This window comes from Cyprinus carpio, chromosome B14, assembly GCF_018340385.1.
Source record: "Cyprinus carpio isolate SPL01 chromosome B14, ASM1834038v1, whole genome shotgun sequence".
Classification (NCBI taxonomy): Eukaryota; Metazoa; Chordata; class Actinopteri; order Cypriniformes; family Cyprinidae; genus Cyprinus; species Cyprinus carpio.
Window position 1 is genome coordinate 2906961 of NC_056610.1, and position 13990 is coordinate 2920950.

Consider the following 13990-nt stretch of genomic DNA (forward strand, 5'->3'; position numbering starts at 1 on the left):
ATTATGCACGTAGTTTCTAGTTTTAAAACTCAGAATCTTAGCTTAGTAAAGTGTGACTTCATATTTCCTTGTATTCAGAAGATTATTTGAGACACTATGTTAAACCAACTAAAAGTGGAGACATACGCTATCGGTGAACATACTCATAAATAGTATACTAAAATGGTCTGAAACATAATTTGTTTCACATCAAAGTGGCTTTGGCCTTAGCTGTGGATGAAATTGCAGTTCTTTGTTTTGTGAATAGTCAGTCCTGTGAGAAGTGGATTTGCTGGTCAAAACATTACCTTGCTGATTATTCTGGCTTGAATTAAATCCAATGTTTGAATATCTGGCACAATAATCGCTCAGTACAGCAACAAAAGCTTGTCATTTCACACATCAATGCTGCGTCTGTGAATGGCTCTTGCCTTCAGTCCATGAAAGACTGAATCCATCACCAAGGTCACGTCCATAATTAACAGTCTGTGAATTGACTGATCCATGAATGCCTATACTCATATTTGAAAAGAAACAGTGTGTGCTCAACATAAGGTTTGAAGGTAAACATTCTAGATATTTCACTTTATGAAAACATCTCGTACTTAGTCAACAGCCAGCCAGCCAAGTTTGCAATAAAGAATTCAATAGCTGGCCACAGTGTCAAACTAATCCTGTGGCTTGGAATTGCAATGGAAGCTCTATGTGAGCAGCATTCCCGTACAACACTTGATCGTGCAAGTGAAGTCTACATGATTTTATCCAATTATTTTATTGATTTTGGTCATGGTTAAAATTCTTTGCTTACATGACTTCATCAAATATTGACTACATTATATGCACATTTCACACTGAGGCCAGTAAAGTTACTCTAAGGTGGTCATTCGCAACCAGTGGGTCACAACCCCCATTTATTTTATTTTATTTTATTTATTTTATTTTATTTTATTTTATTTTATTTTATTTTTATTTTTATATTATTATTTTAATTTTATTTTATCATAAATCATTTTATTTTATTATTATATTATATTTTTTGGTAATGTTTTTGAAAGAAGCCTTTTATGTTCACCAAGGCTACATTTCAGCAAAAAAAATAAAAAATAAATAAATAATAAAATAAAAATAATAAAAAATTAAAATAAAATAATAATAATAATAATAATAATAATAATAATAATAATAATAATAATAAATAAAAAATAAAAGCATCTTTCAAAATAAAAGCATTTATGTGAAATAAACATTATAAATGTCACTTTTTAATGCAACATTTTTTGATAAAAGTAGTCACATAATAAATAAATAAATAAAGCTGGTATCAAATAACTGGTTTCAAGGAAAACAAACAAACAAACAAACAAACAAATAAATAAATGACACTCACCTAAAACTTTTAAATGGTTTTCAATAAACAAATAAATAAATAAATAAATAACACTCACCTAAAACTTTTGAATGTTTTTCCATACATACATACATACATACATGAATAAATGAATGAATGAATAACAATCACCTAAAACTTTTGAATAGTTTTCAATGAATGAATGAATGAATAAATAAATAAATAACAATCATCTAAAACTTTTGAATAGTTTTCAATAAATAAATAAATAAATAAAAATATTAATCTGTAAAAAAAAAAGTTTTTAAACACTGATAATAAGAATAAATGTTTCTTATGCACCAAATCAGCATTTTAATATGGTTTCTGAAATATCATGTGACTCTAAAGACCGAAGTAATTTATGTTAATTGAAATAAAGCTGATATAAAATATATATTATTATTTGATGAAAATCTGATGCTGCCCTGGCAACTACTGAAATAAGTTGTAGCACTAAATTAAAACTGAAAACTGAAAAGAAAGAAAGAAAAGGTAACCGTTAAAACATAATAAAAATGACAAACATAAAATTGTTACTAAAAACAAAAATATCTAAAATTTAAAAGAAAACTGAAAATATACCAACAAAAGCTAATTCAAATATCAATAAAAACTATATAGTATATAATAACTGTTAATAGACTGTTCTCCAATTAATACTTAAGCGAAACCAGTAGTGAAGGACTCCACGCTACAATGTTTACATTTGAGAAACATGTAACATTTGGCAGATTTATTAAGCACCACTGACAAGGCAGGAAATTGCTCTCCCTGCTAGACTGACATCAGCTGTGAACACGACATTACAGAAACACAACCCTCCAAACGGGATTTTCAACCACCAATTCATGATTTCAAATTGTGTTTATGGTTCCATGAAAATGAAGCATGCCCACATCCATACTCAATGTCAGCTCAATTTTAAACACCTATTTCACAACACAAAGTTCAGCAAACAGCAGGACAAGATCATGAATCACAGGAGTCCTAATGAGCTTTCGTTAGGATGTCAACAGCGGGAGCTCAAGGGGGAGATCAGACTTACAGTTCTTTGTTCTTATTTTACGGAGGTTATGCTGTTCCCTTGCTCATAGATTTAGAAAGTTCTCATATATGTGTGTAGTGCTGACCAAGCAGGAATTTTTACCTCTCAGCAAAAGTTTCTTTCTTTCTTTTTGTTCTTTTCTTTTTTTTTCCTACTGTTGGTCATATCAGTTCTGAAGACAAATTCAACAAAAGGTTCCAACTTTCATTCTCTGTTGTCCTGTGCATTATTTTAGTAGACTGCCTACATTTCTATTTGTCCAGCAGGTGATCAGAGCTTCATGGATTTTGTTTATAAAGTAAAAAATATTGTGCATTGTAATTGACAGGAACATATCAGATATGTAATTAATCATTAGCATGAATTTGCTTCTATGCATATTAAATTTCAATCACTGCTTTGACTACAGGCTGTAGAGATAATAGTAGTTTTCTGTTTTCTTTTCAAAATATTGCATCAAAATGTTATTATGATTAATGTTATTATTATTATTAAATTTGATCAAATTATCAAATTTGAACCAAAACTTAAAAGGAAAAGGGCTTTTGAAAATGCATTATGCTACAAAATGTATTAAAATAGAAAACAGACATTTTAAATAGTAATAATATTTCACAATATTACTGTTTTACTGTATTTTGATCAAATAAATGCAGCCTTGTTGAGCATATTCATTTTCATTTATGATATATTAATTTTTATGTACAGTATGTGTGTATGTATGTGTGTGTATGTATGTATGTCTGTATGGGTGAAATATGACCCAGACGGTCTTGATTGTAGATTCATTTTGCAGACAGACAAGTGATTGTTATTACCACTCTAGTGTTACTAAGTGATGCCCATATTACATAAGCTGGGCTAACACGAAAGAAACCCAAGCTTGTTGATTTGATCTCTGTTGCTGGGAAAAGCCTTCTTGCCTTTTAATCTGTTTTGCACTTGGCAGCATGCTGAGTGAGAGCGTGTGTCTGTGTGAGAGTTTGAGAGCCTGTGGAGATTGATTATCTCAGAGGACCAGATAAGTACAGTGTATTGGAGATACAAGAAAAAGGCCAGCGGTTCTGATGTGCAATAGCAACACCGGCACTCCAGTGCCAATCACATGACAACATCCTGCAATCAGACAGCATAACAAACTCTCTTTTTTTTTTTTTTTTTTTTTTTTACATTTTCTAAACAAAATGTGAGCAGTTGCTAGGGTGTTTTCAGTGGTTTCTCACTGGCAAATTCAAAGGACAGCGTGTCTCAAAAAGCAATTTGAATAGCTCCATCAGAAATAATAACAACCCTCTTTCTTCTCTTAGTTTTATCAAATACATTATAATCCTGCACAATTTTTCAGAACCTCACGTGGAAAATGTTACTCTTTTTGAATAAGAGTCAGTGTGACTATAGTAAACAGTGGCTGTGAGTTTAATATATGACACTGCCATCATGAATAAATAAATAAGTAAATAATATATGAGATAGAGTAAATGTCACAAAATCACTTTGTTCCACTGCAAAACACCAGAAGGTTACTTCACGCCACGTTTCACCAAGTATTGTTTGCAATCTCTGTTATATTATCAAAATAATTAATTTTGCTGCGGGAACTGTCCACAGATGGTGGTCAATATGGTCTGATTGGCTGAAGAATGTTCTAAGGTGTGCAATTTTTTTTTTTAGGGAAACACATGACTAAAGTACATTGGTTCCAGACTGGTCTTTACTGCATTGCAAGTCCACATCATTTTGCCAAATGATTTAAGTTACTTCAAAGGTCCTTACAGCCTACAACAAGAACCACAACCCACAAAGACACTGACCAAGTCAGTAAATATAATAAAATAGGATGAAAGGGACAAGATATTTCCACTTTTTTCCCACAAAATTGCAATTTCCAATACAAATGCACACACACATACATGCACACAGAGGGAAACATACACGCACAGAGCAGCGTTGCCACACAACTTTATCAGCAAAACTAAGCTAAAAAAAACTATCAGCTAAAAAGCTACATGCAATTTCTTCTAAGTAGCAAGGCGGTAATGTTGCTGTTCTTGAAGCAGTTAAACATAACAGTTTCACTATCAACAAATTCTCACTGCCAACTCGTCACATATTGTCACTAGGTCAGGACCCTTTGGAGTTACTTTTAGACACACAGGGCACCCCTTTAGGTACCCATTTTTCAACGTCCTCCATTGCTTTAAATAAGAAACCCTTGGCATCAGTATGCCAATGTAAAAGGCACTTGGAATTTTATCGTCATGATTAAAGGAGTCATATGATGTTTCTAAAAAGAACTTTATTTCATGTATTTTGTGTAATTAACTGTGTTTATGTGGTTTAGACTAAAAAAAACACATTATTTTCCACATACTGTACATTATTGTTTCTCCTCTATGCCCCGCCTTTCTGAAACGCATCATTTTTTACAAAGCTCATCGGTCTGAAAAGTGAGGTGTGTTCTGATTGGCCAGCTATCCAGTGCTTTGTGATTGGCCGAATGCCTCAAGCGTGTGACGGAAATGTTACGCCACTTGTCATACTGTGATGCGTGTCCCGGTCAGAACACCGGCAAGACAAGACAAAAACAATAAAACTTATTACAAACGAGCCATAATTGCATCCAGTGGGGACATAATTAGAGATTATAATGACTTATACTGTGTTTTTATACGTTGCGTTGCATGGCGCCGCATAGACATAAAACGATGTCTGCATTGGTGATCGGAGAAACGACAAACAACAAGACCTACTCTCAGCGGTTCTCAATTCCAGTCCTCGCACACCCCAGCTCTGCAAATTTTGCATGTCTATCTTTGTTAACACACCTGATTCAGATAATCAGCTCGTTAGAAGTGAGCTCCATACATGAACTTTGTTCCCATTGACATGGTCCCTACATAGTGTTCATTGCTCCCTACTCCCTGAGCAGGGGAAATCTGCTGGAGTTTACCTCACTAAAAGCTACACCTTCTTTCTTTGCACGAACATTTGGGCGGTGTTATGCAAATCTTCCCACATCGTGATGTAGACATGTGGGGGCATGTTAGAATGAGCCGTTTTAGGGGGATGTGGTGGACTTTTGTAAAGAATTATAAAGAATATCTCTTTGGGTTTGAGACTTTAGTCTTTGGAACTTTACAGATCTTTATGCACCAAGAGCTTGCAACACTCCAAAGAGAAAAGAAAACTTGAAATCGTATCATATGACCCCTTTAAATTATTTATTGGATAATAATATTGCCATTACTGCATACATGATGGGGTGTGATTTTTTCAGTGTAAACAGTCACAACAGTTTTTTGTTACACTATTTATACATTTATGAGCACATAACCCAACCCCTGCCCGTAAACCTACCATTTGTCAATAAAACACAAGATATAACAGGCAGATACAGCTACAGTCATAATTTATTAAAAACATATTAATATTCCAAGTCTTCCGGAGCAAAATGATTGATTTGTGAGAGGAATAGACGCGATCGCCATCTCCGTCCACCATAAAGCTCATCCTGTGTGCGCAAATTCAATTCACTGTGAACAACTGCAATCCATCCTTCACCTTGTCCTATCTTCCTGAGCATGTGAGCTACCAAGCAAGTCTTTGCAAATTTTATATGGACTGCCAAATAAGGCCTTTCAACAGACTTCGGAACTTCTTACATTCTCAAGCCAAATTAAATTGATCTTTACTAGGCTTTTTAAAAGTCATTATGCAGTGGGGCGACACGCAAGACCCCTCTCTCTCTCCTTGTCTTTCTGTCAAGGGTTCTGTGCTGACAGAGGATGAGGAATACCTGCCCTATGGCTGAGTGCATTATCTCTAAACTTGAAGACTTCCTTAAACAGCACACAGCACATTCCCACCCACATTATTTATTTAAATGTCTTCCATCCCTATTATGTATTGAACAGATCAGGGATTCGGCAACAATGCAGCACAGGATAAAGATGAAGTTTCATAAGATATATTAATTAGGTGCCAGCACAGTAAGTCTATAGTCCTTTAGACCTTGTCTAAATTTGATTAATGAATGCCTAAACATAAACTTTTGTTTCAAAGAAAAAAAAAAAAAAAAAAAAACACTAGCACAAGAATGCATTGCTGAGTCTCAGGATCTAATCAACAGCATTCATTGGATCCAAGTGGAAGAAATATTGTTGAGTATGTGTTTCACTCTGAACTTCTTTAATAAAGACATTTAAGAGGACCCAAATGAGCACATATACAGCCTACTCTGAATAATTGTTACTATATATGAGGAGGCTTTTCATATTTTAGACCAATTTTTCTTACAAATTAAAAATGTGAAACTAATTTATACCCTCTGCGACTCAGCTGAGTTCTGTGAGGGAGGTCTTTTTTGCATCATTCATTGTGTTTTGTTACCTTTACAAGTCTAACTTCTCATTAATTGATGCCAAGAATAAAATTATATTTAGTACTGAAAAACTTGCATTCTGCCACAGATTTAAGTCAAGAGAGTTCGAAATACTTTGTTGCTTTTGTTTCCATGGCAGAATATTCCTCTGCAGCAGCAAGCTGTCATAAAACAGCCAAACTCAGTTAGACAACACACTTTCATATGCATATCAAGGGAACATGTGAGTTTTTCTTTAAGCAACGAAATTATTGAGTAGTTGAAGTCTCTTTGTTTGTAGCAACTCCCCATTTGCTGACGTGCTCGTTATCTTTGCAAAATCAGTGAAGTTTTGTTCTTTTGCAGTGAATGATGTGTGTTGTTCTGTCAATGTTTGGCACCGTAACCAGATAAAATTCATAACAAGTCTCTCATCCTTAGTTATCCTTAAGGCCCTGTAAAACAAAATATAAATAGGCCATTATGAGATAACAAGAATGACACAATCCACAATAAGAGGAATATTTATCTATTTTTGTGACGCCTTCACAGCATAGGAAACAGAGCTAGAATGCAAATGAGAACCTGATGATTAAATAAAACAACATCAACAACAGGATGTTTTTTTTTTTCTAAGCCACAGGTAAAATAAGGTTGAAGGCAAACAGTCATTATATGCTGCTCTGACAGAGTGGAACAGATGTGAAATATCTTCAGCGAACACAAAAAGAGAAATGTTGGGGGGTGGCAAGCTAACAAAGCTAGGCATAGTGGGGGACTCGTCAGCAATGACAGCCTGAATAAATAATGAAGAGAGGGACATTAGCTCACACGAGAGACCATGAGACATCTGAATGTTTCAGAGCAAGCAGAAAGCATATGAACTCTTGATCACGATCTAATAATAAATAATTTGCATGAAAATACTTTAAAATTAGTTTTCACTTAAAAGGCTTACTGAATTATCAAAGTATGTGTGTGTGCGCACGCGCAACTATGCGTATATATGTATTTATTATTTATGGTCTACTTTTTCTGTACGACTGTATCTTTTAAATCTAAATCTGAATGTTAAAACCAGCGTATTTTTGAGCTGAACTGTTTGTAATATTATAGATGTTCACCTAAATAACTTTATGTTAGCATAATAAAGTTAAGAAGAAGTGCACGGCTGTGAATCTTTCTGCTTCAAAAAAACTATTTCCTATTGTTTTCTTTTTGCTAACAACATACTTGCCATCAGTCTGATTTACTTTCTCTGTTACAAACAAAATTTCAAAGTCTATTTCTAAGCTGTTTTTTTTTTCTGAATATCCTGTTAGGTAAAAAAAAAAAAAAAAAAATATAATAATAAAAAAATACCTGTTAAGCAAATAATAATAATAATAATAATAGTGTGAACAAATAGTACACTATAACATAAAAATGTTGTCTTTATGTGGCAGTCTTTCATTGACAAATATATTCTTGTTTGCACCCTTATTGGTGACACTGAATTGCCCTATGTCTAATACAGCTGTATTTGTCATTGTAGCTCATCACATACATGCATCTTATCTTGTAGGCCCATCTAAGATTCAGTCATCAGATCTGCTCATTAGAATAAACCCATTCATGTTCTGACTATTAAAATGATTAACACAAGGATCTTACATTCCCACAGTTGCCTGACCAGAATGTGTGCTAATACATGTTGATGTTGATGTCATGTAGATTGTACTTGATATGTAAACAAGCTTTATGAATGTTTTCAGCTATGCAGTGCATATCCCACAGCTCACTAAATCTGGTAGCAAAGAGACTTTAATCATAGACACACTCGTGAATACACATACACACTGTATATTTCTACACAAGACACAGTTACAAGGAGTCCCAAAGTTTTTTTTTTTTTTTATTTATACATTTGGTTCAAGTGTCCATATTTTTCAGGGTCACTTTATACATGTCTTAATTCCACAAGTCATGAAATGTTCATACAGTCCTATGTAACGGCCAAATGTTACACTGCAAAATCTGAACCCAAGTCTTACTTAAAGCCAGTGGGAAATCATCTTTCTCAAACCCTCATATTGTCAGGCATTAACGTAAGCTATGGCTGAAGTTTGCAGAAGCAGCAAATGCAGTTTCGATTTAAGGCTCAAAGCCCTTAACCCCTGACATTTCATGAATTCTGTTTGCAAAACTGTACCTGTCTTTGTCAGTTTGAGAATATCAGTAGTCTAAATCAGAAAGCTTTGTAATTACTTTCTTTATATTTTATCCATCCAAACAGAAGTATCAAGCCTCAAAAAAGCTCTTCTTTGTTTTGTCCCATTATTTTGATCAATTTCAAATCAGTAAGCCAGCACACCGTTCAGAAATGCATTTACTGGGGTCAGTTCAGTTACTGGCAACAATGAGGAGCATTAAAAGCAATCTGTTTTTCTTTCAATGCCATTTTATCTGTAAATGTGGCTAGAAACATTATTAAAGTGCCGTGACCGCTTTTTCTTTCCAACAGCAGACACTATTGTAGCGAAATCTCTTTCTGTCATATTTTTATTTGACAGAAGTGCTTTTGGAAAGGTTAATTGAGATATTATTTAGACAAAAAAATTTATTATGTTGGTCTAGCTTGAAATAATGAAGTCAGGATTTTTTTTTTTTTTTTTTACCTTCCAGTTTCACAGTTTAAATCACTATTTTAATCTAACTGGTCAAAGACTTTGCAAAAAGCTCTGAAATTGTTCACAACGTTGTTTTTAAATATAGCAGTTGATTTCTGTGGTTACTGTGCAAAAACTAAATTTTTATAAGAGGGAATGTTGACATTAATATGATTATGGTTACTGTGGTTCAGGTAAATACAGTAGTTTGCCCTATTTTACTTTACCAAACTTTGATTTCTTGTTCCAAATATAGGTCGGTTTTCTCACAGTCTTCACATCTTCTCATTTTCCGCACAGCCAGCCAGTATTATGCCAAGTTTTATTCATACTAATGACAGAAAGATTCAAATCCATATTGCTCTCTTTCATTGGCTTTGAGACAGAATTTGTAATAAGTGCTAGGTATACGCTCCTTTCATCCTCTTCTGCTCTACATGCCACATTTACCTCTTAGTTTCCAGATCATACAAAAGCCTTGCAGCAGAGAGAATCCGAAATATATGTGGAGCATTTGCACAAAACTGTAGATAAGAACCTCAAATAAGAGTTTTCTTGTATTATATTCCTGTTTTTCATTTATAATAATACCTCATTTTGATTTATTTTTTTCCACACTTAAGCAAAGAATTTCAGATTATTTTAGAGTAGCATATATACAGTAAAACCTGGAATATGGTGGTGGTAGTTACTTAAAACAGCAGATCTTTTTTTTTTTTTTTTTAGGAACAAAATCTTGCATTGTAGATTAAATAGGTAATGATATTTAATTTTTTTATCCCACATTTATTACAGATTTTTCCATGCTCTCCACATCCCTGTCAAAACAGACCTGCCAGCTGAGAACCAGAACTATGCCTTTCTCTACCACATTTAGCCCTAGAAACTAGATTTGTGGAGCATGAGATGTCTGCCACTCAATGAAAGGCAAAGTGTGAATTACTTTCTGACCATAACATCGACTCCAGCTGTTTAATGGTGCAGTTTAGTTTAAATGTCTTGACTTGGAGCCATATTGGATTCCTTGAGTGCTGCCATAGTGAGTGCATATGCACACATCAATATCAACACACATGAGAATCAAAGCCTTGTATCTCAGCAGGAAGGTTATTTTATTTTATTTTATTTTTTTTTTTCTTGAAACATGTCAGTGCTACTGTATATTTTGTATACTAGGGGATTTTGTCATGGCATTACACACACATTTCATAGAAACTGTGTAGTGTAATGCTAAATAGAGGCAACAGGAGTTGCATTCCCTGAGTATAAAACCTACAATCTTGGAATCTCTTATGCCATGCCCTACTATTTGAGCTACAGAAACACAGAAGAAGAAGAAGAAGAAGAAGAAGAAGAAGAAGAAGAAGAAGAAGAAGAAGGAAAAAAAAATCACTGTCATAGAGAGATGTTTTCAACCATATAAAACTGAAGAACAGAACAGAGCTAAAACAAGCTCCAGGGTTCTTAAATGGTATTATGTGTCTGTTGAAGCAACATACATAAAAATATATTTATTGCATATTTAATATGCAATTACACATTATTATTTATATTATATTTATATTATTCATTTACAGCTTGATTTCTTCCTTTTTTTGGCATTGACACAAGTGATGACGACAAAGCAGAATGAAAAGGTTCCTTTATGAACCAGAAAAAAAGTCAATGTACAATCAACAGAAAAGCTTGAAATATTGTAAATACCATAAAATACATTTCCGTATTACAGAAAAAATAATAATAACAATAACAACAATTTGATTATTCATAAATCATTTTAATATAATGATATGGTGCTCAAGAAACAGTTTGTCTTCTTCTTTTTCTTCTTCTTCTTCTTCTTCTTATTAATAATTTTGAAAATGTCTAGTTCCCTGAGAACAGAATGAGACAGTGCATCATAGTGTTGATTCTATGGGAAAGCTTTGTGTGAGCCAGATGTCTGAAGCATGTATGGAAACATGCCAATCTTAATTAGCTAAAATAGCTATTGTGCTGGCATGCTATCAAGAGTGCCTAAATGAAGCATCATCAATTTTAAATCATCTGAAGAAAGATGTGCAAGCATGCCTAAAGTATGGCAACATTACACAGCATCTTGTTCCCTTCTCGGGTTGAGATATGTAACCCTGAAATGTTCCCTTTCGAGGGAACTTGATCCTGCATTATGATGTTGATGTTATGGGACTGTTAATAGCCACTACACCATACTGAATGACTGTCTCCTTGCCAAACTATAGTAAACTAGACTGTAGCCAGGGGTTACCAAACAGACGCATACCGAATGATCAAAAGTTTATTTTTTTATTTTTTTGCGTTTAGAGGCACAGAACATTTCATAGCTCAATTCCCCTTAATACTTACCTGGAAGGGATGCTCCCACAACCAGATTGGTCCCAAAACTAAAATGTGTAGGTAATCTTCAAAGGAAGAATCTCTGCAAATGGCCCTATTCCTGGATCTGTCATCAGCATGGCTGATGCAGGTCCCAATATTTCCCTCCCAAAAGGAGATGCTAGGTCTCTCTACCTGCCAGAGAGGGCAAACACACACATCAGTTCTGTTTACCTCTTGTGCCCCAAGAAATAGACAGGGTTTGGAGAGGGGGGGTAGAAAGCCAAGAAGGATCTCAAAGCTTTGAGCCCTCAGGCTTGTGAGCAAAGTTGAATTCCCGGAGAACACTCTTAGGTTTTCTGCGTGCATGCCACCTCAATCCTCGACTACTCAAAGGGGGAGAACAGGCAGTCCATGCTGGCCTTCTGACCCTCCCTCCAAGTCCAGGAACCAGGTACCAGTTCAGAAGGTTTTACGAGGCCGGAGGACCCTGACTGTGATGAGGAATGAACTTCTCAACTACTGCTGATTAAACCTTTGCCTCTCTGAACCTATGGACTTATGTATGAAAAGGAAGGCTCATGAGGGGGAACCATTGATGACCTGTCAGAAATTACTCATTGAGTCTGCCTGGAACAATCTCCTGTTTCTCCACCAGCCAGTCTAGTCTAGCTGTAGCAAAGGTCATCACCCCAACCAAGTCCTTTTTAGGGCTGAGAGAGGAGACAGGTTCAGTGAGCTCATAGCTCATAGCTAGCGGGTAAAGGCTGAGAAAGGGATATACCAGTCTCAAGCTCCTCTGCCAGCTCTACCTGTGATCCCCACAATCAAAGCCGATGCGCTGCCTTAGCAGCCATGGGACCTGAACCGGTAGGTGCAAAAAGAGCCAGGCAGGAGTGGAACTTCCTCCCTGTATAATTTATGTGTATTCACTTTTTTCTCTCTCTTAGTTCAGCCTTTACATGGTGTAAAAACGGTGTTTAATTATGACACTACCCACACTCATGAATAAATTCGCAGGGTTGTGGGACAAAATCAAAAGGGTGATATGGACCCATTTACCCATTTTAATCCCAGGTGTCAATCCCAAATGTACAGTTTTATTGCCTAATAAAAAAGACACAGTATTACTGTAGTTTCCTTTTTCTTCTCTTCAGATTTTAAAGCTGCAGTCTGTAACTTTTTTTTTTTAATTATCTGAAATCAATTTTGAGCAAGTACATAACCAGCCAGTGTTCAAAACTATCACCTTACTTTAGCATGATTTACAACGGTTGCTTAAAATAATGTTTTTGTAATTTGAGTGGTACTAGTTGGAATTCACAGGAAATTCAAGCATGCTGCCGCATTATTACATTGTGTCTGTAAACATAAAGAAGGAGTCCTGGCTAGTAGGCTATATCGCATGTGAGGATGCTGCAGGCAGCGGATCATTTATAGCCTTTTCTCACAGCATCTGGAATAATTACATTTATCATTTTGATGGCGGATTATTACCCAGAAAGTATTATGTGTTTATGAAACACATGTGACTGAAATTAAATTATAACAAGATTAGTATTTTAAAGAGAACCAGTTCGAAGGAAGAATGATTTGCTTTTTGTGTTAAAAGTATTTCTTAATATAAAATTGGAATAGTATGACAATTAGAGATTAGACCGGACAGAAATTGAAATCTATACGGTAATTCACACTATATACACAGTCATGCAATGCTGATGTTGTTAACATTAACAATTTGAGAACAAAGTATAACAAAAATAATAATTTGCATGGTTTAATGTGATGTGAGCTAACCGATCGTTAGATTTAATCACCACTGGTAGCACGATTTATTCTAATGCTTTTTTCCTCAGTTGGTCAGAACAAACGTGGCAGACTTGTTTAGATGACAATATCCGGTGAAAATTCTTATTTGGGTCATTTATTCCAAGATATAGGTAAAGTATCCACACAAGTGCAGTGACTTACAGCCACAAATACTCCTCAAAACATTAGATTCATCCACGCTGGAGCCATACCGGTGACAACCCACGTAATGAAAATAATTCCACAAGTAACTGCAATTGCAGGTTTTCAAACAGAGATGACGACAAAGAGGCAAAACTTATGGACTGCAGCTTTAAACACTTTGTTGCTTTATATTAAAGTTTGTAATGTTGTGATTAATCTCAGAGCTGGTTGGTTTGATTTACGGCTCTTTATTGAAAACTGTTTTGGAAATCCCTATGGAT